At 41.6% G+C, this 12694-nt stretch overlaps 1 pseudogene; it reads left to right on the top strand.

Annotated features, from left to right (window-relative positions):
• Positions 1-798: 798 nt before the first annotated feature.
• On the top strand, positions 799-3792 carry LOC144533861 (uncharacterized; annotated as a pseudogene).
• Positions 3793-12694: the final 8902 nt, after the last annotated feature.

Below are 12694 nucleotides of genomic sequence, written 5' to 3'. Positions count from 1 at the left end.
GGTGCCAGGATTTGGTACGGGTGATGAGTCGGGCCGCTGCGTTCTGGACCAGTTGGAGTCGGTTGATGTGGGTAGAGCTGATGCCAAGGAGAAGTGAGTTGCAGTAGTCCAGTCGGGAGGAGATGAAGGCGTGAATGAGTCTTTCAGCAGGGGGGGTGTGAGAGAGGGTCAGATTTTGGCAATGTTACGGAGGTGAAAGAAGGAGGTTTTGATGACATGGCGGATGTGGGGCTCAAGGGAGAGGGTGGAATCAAAGATTACGCCAAGGTTACGGGCCTGGGGAAATGGGGAGACAATGGTGCCGTCGATGGTGAGAGTGAGGTTATTGATTTTGCTGAGTGTGGATTTGGAGCCTATGAGGAAGAATTCTGTTTTATCGCTGTTGAGTTTGAGGAAGTTGTGTTGCATCCAGGTTTTAAGAGCTGACAGACAGGAGTTGATGTGAGAGAGGGGAGGATTGTGGGGGGATTTGGTGCTGAGGTAGATCTGGGTGTCATCGGCGTAACAGTGGAAGTCCAGGTTGAGGTGGCGGAGTATCTGACCAACAGTGTTGGGCAAGTTACTTCCAAAATGTAATACATTATAGATTACTAGTTACTGTCATTTGAGAGTAATTAGTTATATTACAATATCACTGTCTCTGAATTGTAATGCGTTACACTACTTTTGCATTACTTTTAAGTTACTGACAACCATGACAGCCAAAGTTTGATATTAGAAATCAGAAGTGCAGTGCAATGCGCTCCTCTATGCTTCCATTAGAGCAGTCACCCACTTAGAGCTCATATTCTAATAACCATGGTGTCTGTCCCCCGACTCAGATCGGTTAAATCAAAGGTAAACAAAAGAAGGGCTATACTTAACAACCTAATTGGAATTAAAACGACTGCAATGATACAACAGAATAGGAAAATTAAATTAGATGTGGACTATTAAATATTAGATCTCTGTCTTCTAAAGCAGTATTGGTAAATGATTTGATATCAGATAATCAAATTGATCTACTTAAATTGATCTTACTGAAACCTGGCTGGGCCATGAAGAATATGTTGCCATGTGAAGGCATATGAAGCCACTCCTCCCAGTCATAATAATACTCAAATTCCACGAGGCTCAGGCCGAGGAGGGGGAGTTGCAGCCATATTTGATTCAAGCCTGTTAATTAATCCTAAACTAAATTATAACTCGTTTGAAAGCCTTGTTCTTAATCTTCAACATCCGATATGGAAAATATTACAGCCAATTATATTTGTTGTTGTTTACCGAGCGCCAGGCCCGTATTCTGAATTCTTAGAGTTTTTATCATGTGTAGTCCTAAAATCAGATAAAATACTTATTGTAGGTGATTTTAATATCCATGTGGACGTTGACAGCAATAGCCTTAATACTGCCTTCAACTCACTACTAGATTGAATTGGTTTCAGTCAGAGTGTGCATAAGGCCACGCACTGTTTTAACCACACCCTCAACCTTGTGCTGTCATATGGCATCAAAATTGAAGATTTAATAGTATTTCCACAGAATTCTTTATTATCAGACCATTTTTTAATAACTTTCGAATTCTTACTACCCGACTATACGAAATTAGATAAAAGGTTCTACACTAGATGCCTATCTGACAGTGCTAAATTTAAGGAAGATATTCCAACAGCATTTAACTCAATGTCGTGCCTTAATATAACAGAGGCCCTTTATGTTAACTTTAGTCCCTCCCAAACTGGTAAATTTGTAGACGGTGCTACGACCTCGCTACGGATAACTTTAGACTCTGTTGCTCCTCTCAAAAAGAAGATGATGAATCAAAGGAAACTAGCACCTTGGTATAACTCCCAAACTCGCAAATTAAAACAAATCTCGTGAAAACTTGAAAGTAAATGACGTTCCACCAAACTGGAAGAATCTTGTTTAGATTGGCAAGACAGTTTAAAAACCTATAGGAAGGCCCTCAGAAATGTCAGATCAGACTATTACTCATCATTAATTGAAGAAAATAAGAACAACCCAAGGTTTCATTTCAGCACTGTAGCCAGGCTGACAGATAGTCACAGCTCTACTGAGCCATCTATTCCTATAGCTCTGAGTATTAACGATTTCATGAGCTTCTTTAATGATGAAATTATAACAATTATAGATCAAATTCATCACCTTTTGCCATCAACTTCTAACGGTTCACCTTTAAACGCAGGACTGCTAGAAAGAACGACAAGACCTGACATATACTTAGACTGCTTTTATCCTATAGACCTTCAACAATTAATGTTAAAGGTCTCTTCAGCGAAGCCAACTACCTGTCTCTTAGACCCCATCCCAACGAGGCTACTTAAAGAAGCGTTACCCATGGTTAACACTTCATTACTAGATATGATCAATATGTCTTTATTAACAGGTTATGTACTGCAGTCATTTAAAGTAGCTGTGATAAAACCTCTTCTGAAAAAACCCACCCTTGATCCTGAAGTCTTAGCCAACTATAGACCTATATCTAACTTTCCCTTTCTCTCCAAGATCCTTGAGAAGGTAGTTGCTAATCAGTTATGTGATTTTCTACATAGCAATAGCTTATTTGAGGACTTTCATTCAGGATTTAGAATGCATCATAGCACAGAGACGGCACTGGTGAAAATTACTAACGACCTTCTAATTGCTTCAGACAAAAGACTTGTCTCCGTACTTGTCTTACTGCTGCATTCAACACTATTGACCATACCATCCTATTACAGAGACTGGAACACTTAGTTGGCATTAAAGGAATCACACTAAGCTGGTTTAAGTTCTATTTATCTGATCGATCTCAATTTGTTAATGTTAACGATAAATCCTCCAGGTACGCTAAAGTTAGCCATGGCGCGCCACAAGGCTCAGTGCTTGGACCAATTCTATTCACCTTTATATGCTTCCCCTAGGCAATATTATTAGGAAACATTCAATTAACTTTCATTGTTATGCGGATGACACCCAATTATACCTATCAATTAAGCCAGACAAAACCAGTCAGTTAACTAAACTCAGAGATATGCATATGCATGCATCAAAGATATAAAAGCATGACCTACAATTTTCTGATATTAAACTCAGACAAAACTGAAGTGATTGTGCTGGGACCTAAACACCTCCGAACCTCATTATCCAAAGATATAGCTACTCCGGATGGTATTGCCCTGGCCTCCAGCACTACTGTCAGAAATTTAGGAGTTAATATTGATCAGGATATATCCTTTAATGCCCACTTAAAACAAACCTCAAGAACAGCCTTTTTTCACCTTCGTAACATTGCCAAAATTAGGAAAATCCTATCTCAAAACGATGCTGAAAAACTAATCCATGCATTTGTTACTTCCAGACTGGACTATTGTAATTCCTTACTATCAAGATGCTCAAATAAAACCCTTAAGCCTCTCCAGCTGATCCAGAATGCTGCAGCGCATGTTCTGACAAGAACTAAGAAAAGAGATCATATTTCTCCTGTATTAGCTTCTCTGCATTGGCTTCCTGTAAAATCAAGGATTGAATTTAAAATCCTTCTTCTGACCTACAAAGCTCTAAATGGTCAACACTATCATATCTTGAAGAGCTCATAGTACCTTATTGCCCACTAGAGCACTGCGCTCCCAGTAACTTGCAGAGTTAGTTGTGGTTCCTACAGTCTCTAAAAGTAGAATGGGAGCCAGGGCCTTTAGCTATCAGGCTCCTCTCCTGTGGAACCAGCTCCCAGTCTGAGTCCGGGGGGCAGACACCGTCACCACATTTAAGAGTAAACTTAAAACTCTCCTCTTCGATAAAGCTTATAGTTAGGGAGTGAGGAGTTGCAGCGTTCGCCTAGACCGGCGGGGGAGGGTGTATATAGACACGGCACCCCTTCTCTTCTGTGCTTCTCTTCATAGTCATTAGATTCATCTACCATATAATCAATGATATAATCAAAGTAGAGGGAGACAGGCCAGTACAGCCCGATCCGGTTGGGGAGAGCTCTAGCCCGACCAGGCTCTCTTAATTATGCTGCTATAGTTTTAGACTGCCGGGGGACTTCCTTTGACACACTGAGCTTCTCTCTCCTCTCTCTTTCCATCTGTGTGCATCCAAGTTCCAGAAATGCTTGTTACTAACCTAGCTCTGGGGAGCTTAACCCCCGGAGTCCATATGTTTTCTTTTCTCCCAGCATGTTTCCCTGGATTAGGGTGGCCCCTAAATCATGGTTTCAGCCTGTTGCCGTGGTCTTGCTGCACGCCCTGCTATGCCCTGTTACACCTTCTACACTCTGCAGTGCTCTGCAGTGCCCTGCTACGTCCTGCTACACCCTGCTACATCCTGCTGCGTCCTGCTACGTCCTGTGACGCCCTGCTATGCCCTGCTACGTCCTGTGACACCCTGCAGTGCCCTGCTATGCCATGAACTACTACAGCTACTATTTCTAGTCACTGATCCATTATCTTTATTGTGAGTATTATTATTATTGCCACTGTTCATCACACCCCCAACCGGCACCATCAGACACCGCTTACCAAGAGCCTGGGTCTGTCCGAGGTTTCTTCCTAAAAGGGAGTTTTTCCTCGCCACTGTCGCACTGAATGCTTGCTCTTGGGGGAATTGTTTGTCTTTGTAAATTATAGTGTGGGCTAGACCTACTCTATCTGTAAAGTGTCTTGAGATAACTATTGTTATGAATTGATACTATAAATAAAATTGAATTGAAAAATTGAAATTAAAAATTACTTTCACCAAAATAACAGTGGAAGTTTGACTTGGCAGCTAGCTTGTGAATTTCACCACCGGATCAATAAAGTCTCCTCTTTATCCATCATACATCATAGATTATTCATAATATTTTGTATAATGAATATGAATATGCAAAGTAACTAAAGCTATAAAAATAGATTAGTAAAACGAACAATAGGCAAGGAGGAAAAAATGAAAATACTCAATTAAAAGTACCTTACAGTTGTATTGAAGTACGGCATTGTTGTAAAATGTTTGTTTAAAGCACTTGAATAAGAAATTCATGTTGTTTAGTTTAAAAATGGTCAATTATAGTGTGATTAAAACTCACTATTTACATAATTTACAGTACATGATTTACAGCTGATATGTGAAAAAGGTACACAACCTTATTTGTTTAACAGTAATTTAAAAGTTTTGCTGCGAACCATCACAGGAAGTGCTTTTATTTTGAAGTCGCCTACACAGAAGTTGTCTGTTATGTACTCTTGCTAGCTTCCTGAGATGAACGTGAGACGCTAGATACAAAACATTTCCGTCAAGTTTAAGTTGTTCACTTTCTTGTTTGTAAAACTGCAACATATTGAACAGTAAATGGTCACAGTAAAAGACAAGCGTTTTTGGTCGTCATTCGAAGCCATTCCACTACAGGCATAGTTACTCCCCACGGCTGACAAAATGTAATGGTGCGTTGTAACTCACGTTACTGAGATTGTAACAAGTATAATTTACCAAAATGTAATTAGTAATGCGTTATATTACTGCGTTACAGCAAAAAGGAATACATTACTGTAATTGCGTTACTTTTGTAATGTGTTACTCCCAACACTGCTGACCAAGGGGGAGGATGTAGATGATGAAGAGGAAGAGGAGGGGGCCGAGTACGGAGCCTTGGGGAATGCCTTGAGTGACTGTGGCTGTGGCATAGGTGTGGTTATGGAGAGAGATGAAGTGGGATCTGTTGGAAAGGTAGGAACGGAGCCAGCAGAGTGCAGTACCTTCGATACCGAGGTCTTTGAGTCTGGTGAGCAGGATGTTATGGCTCACGGTATCGAAGGCTGCACTCAGGTCTAGGAGGATAAGGATGTTGAGGGAACCGGTGTCAGCAGAGGTGAGGAGGTCATTGAAGACTTTGACGAGAGTGGTTTCTGTGCTGTGGAGGGGGCGGAAACCAGATTGGAGGGGTTTGAATTGGTTATTGGCATGAAGATGGGTTTGGAGTTGTGAGGCAACGATACGTTCCAGGGTTTAAGACAGAAAGGGGAGGTTGGATATTGGGCTGTAGCTGTTGAGGGAGGAGGGATCCAGACAAGGTTTCTTTTAGGATTGGGGTGACAGCAGCAGTTTTGAAGGCAGAGGGGACAGTTCCAAGGGACAGTGAGAAGTTGAAGAGGTTAGTGAGGTAGGGGCAAAGGACGGGGAGGCAGGACTTCAGGAGGGGAGTAGGGAGGGGGTTAAGGGAGTGGGTTTGGAAGAGCTGATAAGTTTGGAGATTTCAGGAGGGGTGACCGGGTCAAACTGGGAGAGGAGGCAGTGTGGAGGAAGGGTCAGGAGGTCAGGAGAGATGGGGAGAAGAGGGGCCGTGGTAGGTGCTGGAGTAGATACTGGGAGGTCAGATACAGGGGATAGAGATTCATAAATGATGTTAAGTTGAGTTTCAGCAAGAAAGTGGAGGAATGAGTTGCAGAGATCCGTAGTAGAGGTAGGGAGGGTGTTGGTCTAAGGCTTGAGGAGGTTGTTCACCGTGGAGAAGAGGGTTCTGGAGTTTTGGCAGGGGTCAGTGAGGATGGTGGCGAGGTAGGCAGACTTGGCAGCAATGAGGGCGTCTTTGTAGGCAGTGAGGTGGAGTTTATAGGCTTCATGATGGACTGTGAGAGATGATTTCTTTATCAGACGTTGGCAGCCAGTTTCTTTCATTTTCTGGAGTGCAGGTGTGTACCAGGGTGAAAGTGTGTTAAAAGTGACGGTTTTTGTTTTGAGGGGGGCCAGAGTGTTGAGGGAGGTATACAAGGTGGAGTTGAGGTGGTTTGTGAGATCATCAGGTGAGGTGAGGGTTAAGTCCAGGTGGAAAGTGGTGGAGAGCAGGTCAGAGAGATGGTGGGGATTGATTAATTTAAGGTTGTGGAAGGTGATTTCTCTGAAGAGGCGGGGGCGCGGGGTTGGAGAAGGGATGCTGAACCATATCAGTTTGTGATCAGAGAGGGGAAAGAGGCATGGATGGAGGTCGAACACCGGTTGATTTGTGGAGCAGACCAGGTCGAGGATGTGTCCTTTATCATGGGTGGGGAATGTGACATGTTGGGTGAGAGTGAAGTTGTCCAGTGAAATGGTGAATTCTGATGAGAGCTTGCAGGTGGGGGAGTCCATTTCTGTGATCCGGAAGTTCTGATTGAAAATAACGGTGAGGCCACCTCCACGGCAGGATGGGTGGGATTTGCAGATGTAGTTGTAGCCAGGGGGCATGCTTGGTTGAGAGAGAAGAAGTCATTGTGTTGTTGCCAGGTTTCGGTGAGCAGAAAGAAGTCCAGAGTGTTTTCAAGGATTAGTTCATGGAGGGCAGGGGCTTTATTGTTGAGCTATCGGGTGTTGAGGAGGGCAAAATTGGCATAGTGAGAGGGTGCTGGGATGGGGGCAGGCTGGAGAGATCTGAGGTTGTCCCGGTTAACAGTGCGTGTGGTCGGTGGGGAGGGGGGTTATTGCAGTTGAGGGGGGACAGTGAGTGGTTTTGCAAATGATTGGACAATAGGTGTACGTGAAGGGCGGAGAGCACTGTAGTCCAGTCCGGGTTTTCTGTATAGCCTGACTGTGTTCAGCCCTATGTGAAACTTGCTTTCCTTCAAGGGTACAGAGAACACAAACAAACAAGAACACAAGAAGCAATAGCAGAGAGGAGAAGAGGCGAACAAACAGCGCCAGTGTCCTCTCCGTGTCAGCATCCCAATGTTGTGCTGATGGCGTTAAGGGAGAAACCTCGGACAGACCCAGGCTCTTGGTAGGCGGTGACTGACGGTGCCGGTTGGGGGTGTGATGAACAGTGGCAATAATAGTCACAATGAAGATAATGGAACAGTGACTATAAATAGTAGTTGTCGTTCATGGCATAGCAGGGCACTGCAGGGCATTACAGGACGTAGCAGGGCACAGCAGAGCATAGCAGGGCATAGCAGGATGTAGCAGGGTATAGCTGGGCACACAGCAGGACCACGGCGACCATGATTTAGGTTCCACCCTAATCCACGGAAACATGCTGGGCAAAAAAAACAAACAGAAGGACTCCGGGGAATAAGCTCCCCAGCGCTAGGTTAGTAACAATCATTTCTGGGACATGGATGCACACAGATGGAAAGAGAGAGGAGAGAGAAGCTCAGTGTGTTAAAGGAAGTCCCCCGGCAGTCTAAAACTATAACAGCATAATTAAGAGAGACAGGTTAAGGAGAGGAGCCTGGTTGGGCTAGAACTCTCCCCCGCCGGATCGGGCTGTACTGGCCTGCCTCCCTCTACTTTGATTATATCATTGATTATAAGGTAGATAAATGTGACAACTATGAAGAGAAGCAGAGAAGAGAAGGTTTGCCGTGTCTAGAGACACACACCCTCCCGTGAACGCTGCAACTCTTCATTCCCTAACTATAAGCTTTATCGAAGAGGAGAGTTTTAAGTTTCTGTCCCCTGAACTCAGACTGGAAGCTGGTTCCACAGGAGAGGTGCCTGATAGCTGAAGGCTCTGGCTCCCATTCTACTTTTGAAGACTCTAGGAACCACAAGTAACACTGCATTCTGGGAGTGCAGTGCTCTAGTGGAGCAATAAGGTACAATGAGCTCTTCAAGATATGATGGTGCTCGACATTTAGAGCTTTGTAGGTCAGAAGAAGGATTTTAAATTCAATCCTGGTTTTTACAGGAGGCCAAGGCAGAGATGCTAATACAGGAGAAATATGATCTCTTTATTTGAGCATCCTGATAGTAAGGAATTACAATAGTCCAGCCTGGAAGTAACAAATGCATGGACTAGCTTTTCAGCATCATGTTGAAACAGGATGTTCCTAATTTTGGCAATGTTACGAAGGTGAAAAAAGGCTGTTCTTGAGGTTTGTTTTAAGTGGGCGTTAAAGGATAAATCCTGATAAAAAATAACTCCTAGACTTCTGACAGTAGGTCTGGAGGCCAGGGCAATACCATCCAGAGTAGCTATATCTTTAGATAATGAGGTTCAGAGGTGATTTTGCCCAGCACAATCACTTCAGTTTTGTCTGAGTTTAACATCAGAAAATTGTAGGTCATCCATGATTTTATATCTTTGATGCATACTTGGAGTTTAGTTGACTGACTGGTTTCATCTGGCTTAATTGATAGGTATAATTGGGTGTCATCCGCATAACAATGAAAGTTAATTGAGTGTTTCCTAATATTGCCTAGAGGAAGCATATATAAGGTGAATAGAATTGGTCAAAGCACTGAGCCTTGTGGAACGCCATGGCTAACTTTAACGTTAAGGTGGCCGTTTAACTTCAACTTCAAATTTGGGCTGTGCCATCTTAAGACGTTAAAGAATATTAAAAGAAAAACTTTTTGTCATACGGCATTGCCGTGGCGGGGCGGCCATTTTGTGTGTTTCACCATCAAAACAGGAAGTGGGTGTTACTTGAGTGTACATTGTCCAATTGGCTCAAAACTTTTCAGGAGTCATAAGAGTCCAACCCTGACGACATCTACATGCGGATATTGGCTCAAAGTCATAGCGCCCCCTAGTGGCAACAGGAAGTAGGCCTAAAAGTCAAGGTGCTAGACATTAACAAACTCCTCTTAGAGATTTCATCTGATGGACCTCAAATTTGGTCTGTACCATCTCAACACCTTAAAGATGAAAAGTTATTAAAAGAAAAACTTTTCATCAAATGGTGTGGGCATGGCGTAGCAGCCATTTTGAGTGTTTAGCGATGAACGAGAAAGTGGTTACCCAGCTAACAATTTATGGTTCCCAGAACATTCTGGGAACGTTCCCTGAAGGTTATGGTTTTGGTTCCCATGAAAAGTTTTCGGTTACTTCGAACGTTCACAGAAACTTTAGGGAACGTTCCCCTAACGTTGTAACTTAACTTTAACAACCATGGTACCAAAAAATAAAAAATGTATATAATAATCAGAATCAGTTTTATTGGCCATATAGACACATACTGTACAATAGAGACAACAATATACATATATACATAATATATACACATAATATACAAAAAATACAACTATACAAATAAGACATAATATCAATACAAGTACACATGGAGTAGAGTGCAAAGTAATAGTGTAAATGTAGTGTGCAAGATGCATATTGGAACTAGATTGGATAGGGTTAGGAATTTCACCTTGCCTGGCCAATAGTAGTGATTGAAGGGCGGGTCTTGGCGTGGCCATAGTTACAATGGTTCAGACAAGCAGTGAGAGGAAACGCCTCTAAACTGCCACATTCTGCCAATCACAAATTACCACTTGCTGCTAAAACAGTCAACCTGCAGTGATGTTTTGAAATGGAGACACACATATCGTACTTTTTTCTGGTATATGCAAACAATAAGGAAAGCTTCAATACTTAAGGTTGTCGCAGTAGCGGACCAGCTCACCAAACTGGCTTTCTGCCCCTGGTATGCGCACACACCCTGTAATATTTGTAAATAGGAAACCCAATCGTCTTCTAGGCTCCTAGCTTCATCGTTTTTATATGTTTTTATCTTTGTTTGCAGAAGGGTTTGAGGAAGACTTACAGGAAACTCAGAATGCAAAAAAAGATGGAGAGAGAAAAGGAGTTTGAGGAGGAGGAAAATGATGATGGCAAGAAGAAGGATAAAGAGGAAGATGGGGAGAAAAGTAATGAAGATGGGGAGGAGAATGATGAAGAGGACGATCGGTAGAAAAGGGATGAAGGGGAAGAGGAGGAGGTGTTGGAATAGAACGGGAAAAATGTATTTTTTTTTAAGATAATTTTTTGGGGCTTTTGCCTTTATTATATAGATAGACATGAAAGGGGGAGAGAGATGGAAGATGACACGCAGCAAAAGGTAGCAGGTCACATTCAAACCTGGTCCGCTGCAAAGGACTTACCCTAAATGGGGCAAACGTTCTCACTGGTTTGCCTTAGACAAGAAAAATGTTTGTAATATTTGTATTGTTTGTTATTTCTATTAGTAGTGTATAGTTGTAGTACTTTTTAATAAATGTTATACTGATAAAGTTTTTCACTGGGTTTTTTGGGGTGGTTCATCTTGACAAAATATGTGTATGACTGTCATTTGGAAGATGTGGGAGGAAAGTACACATAGGTGTATGCAATAATTTATTAAGTATATTAAATGTTTCTTGCTCAAAGTTAACCCACAGACACACACACAAACAGACTGACACACACAAACAAAAATTTGTATACTTTTATAACGCTTTTTGCTCCGGTCACATTATTACTAACTGTAAACAAATTTTTTGCTATACCTTAAAGTTTTGCTACTCAGATTAACACGCAACTGTGGCAAAAAATACCCTTAATTCCTAAATGTATTTACAGCATTTAACAAACTTATATTAACATAAACATAACAAAAAGGAAAAACATATATTACATTAAATTGATGTTTTATTTAAAACAAAAAGAAAAACAATTACATCCTTTAATAAACCACTTACCTAACAGAACACATGTATATACAATACGGGAAAGAACAATTATTTTTTGGCTATAAATCATTCTGTACAAATATTTAGTTTCACTGTTACAAACAAATCACCAGGGATGGAATATAACAGCTTTAGTTACAAGATTTACATTGAGTACTTTTACTTGAGATACTTATACTACATTTTTCTAATAATACTTACATACTTTTAATGAAGAAACAATTTCAATGACAGACTTGTACAGTAACAAAATATTACTGTAGTGTAGTATTAGTAGTTTACCTGCGATAAAGGATCTTAATACTTCTTCTACCACTGTTCACCACTAAGGTGTGCTGGTCTCAGTCAGTCTGGAACAATTTCCATCACGCAGGTATGCCTCATATTACACAGAACACTGTGCCTTCCTGCAGAATACAAGACATAAAATGAAATGCATTTTACAGCTCCTTGATCATGTAAACTTTTTTTTTTTTTTACACTTTATAAAAATCAAATATGTTGTATGTGAGATTTGAAACCTGTCCCATCACAAAACCATTTTCGTGCATTGGGACAATCAGAATTTTGAGAATACGACATATATCGCGATGTTTTAAAATTAAAAATTAATTAAAAGAAATTCTAACAGCGCCATCTAATGGCCGATTCACTTTAAATTTGGCATGGATGCTCAAGCCCCTATGCGGAACAACTGTGTCATGTTTGGTGGCAATCGGAAATAAATCTTGGTAAGCTACGCAACTTCCTGTTTCGACAGCCCCCTACAGGAAGTTGGTCCTTTGTAACTTGCGCATTGTGTTAGCTATCAAAATCTTTTGATATCTTTTTGTCATGAGGGTCCACCGAGTCTACATGCACATTTTTGTGCAGATGGGACTCATGCTCTACGAGGAGTTAAAAAAAAGTATGTTTCGCTCAAAGCAAATTTGTTAATTAATTAAAAAATGAAAACAGCACCATCTAAAGGCTGATTGACGCCATATTTGGCACACAGCCTCATTGGCACATGAGGAACAACTGTCTTAAGTGTTGCGTCCATCAGAATAGCCGTGTGCAAGATACAACCGTTCCTGTTTCGACCCTCACTTACAGGAAGTTGGTCCTCTGTAACTTGCGCATTGTTTTAGCTATTAAAATTCTTTTGATGAATTTTTGTCATGAGGGTCCTGCGAGTCTATATGCCAGTTTTCGTGCCGATCGGACTCACGCCCCAGGAGTAGTTAGACAGAGTAGGTTTCCCATATTTCAATATTTTGCTGATTAATTAAAAAAAATTAAAACAGCGCCATCTAATGGCCGATTGACGCCAAGTTTGGCA

The sequence above is a fragment of the Sander vitreus genome, chromosome 18 (assembly GCF_031162955.1).
Source record: "Sander vitreus isolate 19-12246 chromosome 18, sanVit1, whole genome shotgun sequence".
NCBI classification, from domain to species: Eukaryota; Metazoa; Chordata; class Actinopteri; order Perciformes; family Percidae; genus Sander; species Sander vitreus.
The sequence above is the reverse complement of the archived record's forward strand: the minus strand, read 5'-3'. Positions and strand labels throughout refer to the sequence as shown.